This window comes from Anoplopoma fimbria, chromosome 1 (assembly GCF_027596085.1).
Source record: "Anoplopoma fimbria isolate UVic2021 breed Golden Eagle Sablefish chromosome 1, Afim_UVic_2022, whole genome shotgun sequence".
In the NCBI taxonomy this organism is placed as follows: domain Eukaryota; kingdom Metazoa; phylum Chordata; class Actinopteri; order Perciformes; family Anoplopomatidae; genus Anoplopoma; species Anoplopoma fimbria.
Window position 1 is genome coordinate 23,685,067 of NC_072449.1, and position 6,000 is coordinate 23,691,066.

A 6,000-nucleotide genomic window follows, 5' to 3' on the forward strand; every position below is an offset into this window, starting at 1 on the left:
ACCCTCAATTTCTTCAAACAATAAATGTGCTAAATGCAATGTAATATAGGTAAGGGTTCTTAAAGGCTCCGACATGTGTATGTTTCTACAAAAGAACATGTACTGTGTTGTTCATACTTTGACTAATTGATCTGCTGAGTCTGAGAGGCCCTAGAAATGTGTAAAGTGAAATCAACATTTATATCAACTTTATTATGAAACCTGCATATGAAAACGTGATGTTAATAGGCTGAGCCTGGTGGTTGGAGAGACTACTGTGCAACCAGTTGCAAGTCTTATCTCCACAACACCAACTGGATTCGCCAAAAAGGTTCAGTGTTTCTTTGATGAGGACAATTTGAACCTTAACCTGTTCTGAGTGCACATTTTCACAAGTGTGTCCTCAGAACAACTGGATTCCCCACTGATCCAAACTAAATTAAACTTTTGTTTGGTTATTTATAAGAGAGAAAATACACATAAAGATCACTTTTTTTATAATGCTCATGTAAATATAAGTAGTTATCCACTTGTGTTCTATTCAGGGTCATATAAACCCTATAGGGGGCCCCCTCCTGCCTCGACTAACCCTGTTTCTCCACTTTCTATAAACTGTGTAAGCATTATTTAGAAGCACAATCACATTATGCATTATGTAAATGCAATGTAAACTGATATTATAAAGGCTATAGTTTTAAAGGTTTAACCCCCCTTTTACAAGGAAGGGCCCCAACAATATGTTACTTAGCCAGTGTAAATTTCTGGGCCCTTATCATGGTGGTTTATGTTGTGCTTTCGTGTTGCAAACCGTATTACTAAACAAATGTTGGATTAATCAAATTACCTAACACTAAGTGCCATGTTGAGAACCTGGAGCCTTCGGGCCCCCTGAAGTTTTGGGGCGTCAGGGCAGCTGCTCTCTTTGTCCAGCTGGTCATCCAGCCTGGATCCTATTTGACAATTTAAGTCCTCTTTAATGTTTTTTAAGTCTCATATATGATGGTCTAGTTGACAATGTTAAAGTGGCCCTATTATGCTTTTCCACTTTTTCCCTGTCCTTTAGTGTGTTGTATAGATATATTTTTTTTTACATGTAAAAGGTCCGTAGAGTGTAAAACCTGAACTAAAAGGAGTTACCCTCCCCCTCAGAATCACTGCTCCTGAGCTGCCTGAAACGGCTCGATTTAATTTTCTCATTCACTTCCGTAACTTTATGAGGTCACAATGTAACAGAAGTCCCGTAAAACTCTCAGGTTAGTTTGGCCCGCACTCAAACAACAAAAGAGAGGGACGGAGCTGAAGCTCCGGAGGAAGAGTTTTTTGAAATGTGAAACGTTGACCAATCACAACAGAGCGGGCTAGCTGATCAATCAGAGCAGACTTTGCTTTCTGGAGGGAGGAGCAAGTGCTACAACAGAGTGTTTCAGAGAGAGGGTGAGAAGAGGTGCTGCAGGACAGCCAGGATGAGAAAAACAAGGCGTATTATGAGCATTAACAAATGTAAACATGTAACTGTAACTTGTGTAACTGTAACTTGAGATAAAAATATGCACCTGAAAAAGAGCATAATAGGGCCTGTTTAATCAATCTTTGATATAAGAATATTTGTGAATCGCCCTGCTACTACTGCCCTACTGTAGCTATGTACATTTATGTGTACTTTACTTTAATATGTCCATGTTGTGCACTTTATATTTCTATACTACTATAATACAAGATTCTGAACTGTGTAAAATAGTTAAGATCAGCCTCACCTGGTCAAGCTACATAGTAAAATGCTACTTAATTACACATGAATGCATCAACATTCATATTCTAATGCTATGATATGAAATGGTAAAGCACTTTTTGCTCATTGGGTATTTTGAAACCTTTTAAACTAATATTACAATATTTACTCAAGTCCATCCATCCATCCATCTCCTTCCGCTTATCCGGGGCCGGGTCGCGGGGGCAGCAAGCTAAGGAGGGTCCTCCAGACGTCCTTCTCCCCAGCAACACTTTCCAGCTCCTCCTGGGGAACCCCGAGGCGTTCCCAGGCCAGACGAGATATATAATCTCTCCAGCGTGTTCTGGGTCTACCCCGGGGCCTCTTACCAGTTGGACGTGCCTGGAAAACCTCTAAAGGGAGGCGTCCAGGAGGCATCCTGATCAGATGCCCGAGCCACCTCAGCTGGCCCCTTTCGACGCGAAGGAGCAGCAGCAGCTCTACTCCAAGCTCCCTCCGGATGTCTGAGCTCCTCACCCTATCTCTAAGGCTGAGCCCAGCCACCCTACGAAGGAAGCTCATTTCGGCCGCTTGTATTCGCGATCTCATTCTTTTGGTCACTACCCAAAGCTCATGACCATAGGTGAGGGTTGGAACGTAGATGGACTGGTAAATCGAGAGCTTTGCCTTTCGGCTCAGCTCCTTCTTCACCAAAACGGTCCGGTACAACGCCCGCATCACTGCTGACGCTGCACCGAATAAGATCCCGAGACACTTGAACTCCCTCGCTTGGGGCAGTGACTCACTCCCAACCAAGAGGGTGCAATCCACCGTTTTCCGGAAGAGAACCATGGCCTCAGACTTGGAGGTACTGACTCTCATCCCGACCGCTTCACACTCGGCTGTGAACCGCCCCAGTGCGTGCTGAAGGTTACGTTCTGAAGAAGCCAACAGAACCACATCATCTGCAAAAAGCAGGGATGCGATTCTGAGGTCCCCAAACCGGAAACTCTCCTCCCCCGGCTGCGCCTTGAAATCCTGTCCATGAAAATCACAAACAGGATTGGTGACAATGGGCAGCCCTGGCAGAGGCCAACACGCACTGGGAACAAGCTCGACTTTGTGCCGAGTATCCGGACACAGCTCTCACTTTGGTCATACAAGGACCGAATGGCTCGTAGTAACGAACCAGGTACCCCATATTCCCGCAGTACCCCCCACAGCACTCCTCGAGGGACACGGTCGAAGGCCTTCTCCAAGTCCACAAAACACATGTAGACTGGATGAGCAAACTCCCATGCACCCTCCAACAGACCTGCAAGGGTAAAGAGTTGGTCCGCTGTTCCACGTCCAGGACGGAATCCGCATTGCTCCTCCTGAATCCGAGGTTCGACAATCGGACGGAGCCTCCTTTCCAGCACCCTGGAGTAAACTTTCCCGGGAGGCTGAGCAGTGTGATACCCCTATAATTGGAGCACACTCTCCGGTCCCCCTTTTGAAAATCGGAACCACCACCCCGGTCTGCCACTCCACAGGCACTGTACCCGACTTCCACGCGACAGTGAAGAGACGTGTCAACCAAGACAGCCCAACAATGTCCAGAGCCTTTAGCATCTCCGGTCGAATCTCATCCACTCCTGGCGCTTTGCCGCTGAAGAGCTTTTTAACTATCTCAACGACCTCCGCCAGGCATATGGACGAGTCTTCCCCTGAGTCTTCAGACTCTGTCTCTTCCACAGAGGACGTGTTGGTCGGGTTCAGGAGTTCCTCAAAGTGTTCTTTCCACCGCTCGACAATATCCCCAGTCCGGGTCTGCAGTTATCCCCCCTGCTGAGCACAGCCTGAGAAAAGCCCTGTTTCCCCTTTCTGAGTCGTCTCACGGTTTGCCAGAACTTCCTTGAGGCCATTCGAAAGTCCTTCTTCATGGCCTCGCCGAACTCCTCCCACACCCGGGTTTTTGCCTCAGCAACCGCCGCAGCTGCTGCCCTTCTGGCCAACCGGTACCTGCCTGCTGATTCAGGAGACCCCTCGGCCAACCAAGCCCGAAAGGCCTCCTTCTTCAGCTTGACGGCCTCCTTCACCGCTGGTGTCCACCAGCGGGTTCTTGGGTTGCCGCCACGACAGGCACCGATCGCCTTCCGACCACAACTCCTAGCAGCAGCTTCCACAATGGAGGATTTGAACATGGCCCACTCGGATTCCATGTCCCCAGCCTCCCCGGGATGCACGAGAAATTATTCCGGAGGTGGGAGTTGAAGACCTTGCGGACAGGATCCTCAGCCAGACGTTCCCAGTTCACCCTCACTACACGTTTGGGTTTACCGGGTCTGTCCGGCAGCCTCCCCGCCACCTGATCCAACTCACCACCAGGTGGTGATCAGTTGACAGCTCTGCTCCTCTCTTCACCCGAGTGTCCAAGACATACGGCCGCAGGTCTGATGACACAATTACAAAGTCGATCATAGACCTTTGGCCTAGGGTGTTCTGGTACCAAGTACACTTATGAACCTCCCTATGCTCAAACATGGTGTTTGTTATGGACAGTCCATGACTAGCACAGAAGTCCAACAACAAAGCACCACTTGGGTTCAGATCGGGCAGGCCGTTCCTCCCAATCACACCCCTCCAGGTTTCTCCATCGTTACCCACGTGAGCGTTGAAGTCTCCCAGAAGAAATATGGAGTCCCCAGTCGGCGCCCTTTCCAGAACACCACCCAAGGACTCCAAGAAGGCCGCGTACTCCGAACTGCCGTTTGGTGCATAGGCACAAACAACAGTCAGAGACTTTCCTCCTGCGATTCCCAGTCGCAGAGAGGCGACCCTCTCGTTCTCCGGGGAGAACTCCAGAACAGCGGCGCTCAGCCGGGGGCTTGTGAGTATCCCCACACCCGCCCGGCGCCTCTCACCCTGGGCAACTCCGGAAAAGGAAAAAGTCCAGGTGACATTCCACGTCCCTAGAGCTAGTCTGTGATGCCGGGGGTCAGCACGCCCAGGTTTCCGCCCCAGCCTGCCGCCCAGCTCACATTGCACCCGACCCCAATGCCTATCCCTGCGGGTGGTGGGCCCACAGGGTGGCGGCACGATGTAGCTTTTTCGGGCTGGGCCCGGCCGGGCCCCCATGTGCCAAGGCCCGGCCACCAGACGCTCGCCGGCGAGCTCCCCTACCAGGTCTGGCTCCAGGAGGGTGCCCCGGTTTTACAGGCTTCATAAAGACGGTTATGGATTTTGTGCAATAAAGGGAATGTATACAGAGCTGATTCCTGTATATGGTAGATGTTTAACATTGTACTGGATGTTCTACCAGTAAAGACCAATGATAGCCATGTTTTGTATTTAATTTATTATAAAACACTTAATCGTCTTTTTAAAGACGCTGACTGGTAAAAAATCTTGGACACATTCTATGTGACATGAGAACATTTACATAAGCCTGTCATATTTACTCAAGTTATTTTATTAATGCCAGACTTTTATTTTACTTATACTAACTAAGCCTACTAAGATCTTTAAAAAGTAGCAATGACACAGTGTAGAAGTAAAGTAAAAGTAAAATCCTGCATTTAAATGTTTACCTCAGTACAAAAGTGTAAGCTTTAAAAGATAGGCCTTCTAAAGTACTCAAAGTAAAAGTACTCATCACGCAGAATGGCTCATTTCAGAATCTCATATATTATATACTGGATTATCATTTTTGATGCATTAATGTGTACACCTCTTTAATGTTGCAGCTGGTATATACTGCGGGGTAGATTATTGCATACCATAATATATTGGTTGACAATATTTTTGTATTAATCTGAATCAGCAAAGTAACTAAAGCTTTCAGATAAATGTATAAGAGTAAAATGAATGTACAAGTACTTCAATACAGTTCCTTTACATAAATGTACATGGAGATAGATAGATAGATAGATAGATAGATAGATAGATAGATAGATAGATAGATAGATAGATAGATAGATAGATAGATAGATATATGGATAGATAGATAGATGATAGATAGATAGATAGATAGATAGATAGATAGATAGATAGATAGATAGACAGATGATAGAAGATATAAAGATAGATAGATAGATAGATAGATAGATAGATAGATAGATAGATAGATAGATAGATATATAGATAGATAGATATAAAGATAGATAGATAGATAGATAGATAGATAGATAGATAGATAGATAGATAGATAGATAGATAGATAGATAGATGATAGATAGATAGATATATGGATAGATAGATAGATAGATAGATAGATAGATAGATATATAGATATATAAAGATAGATAGATAGATAGATATAAAGATAGATA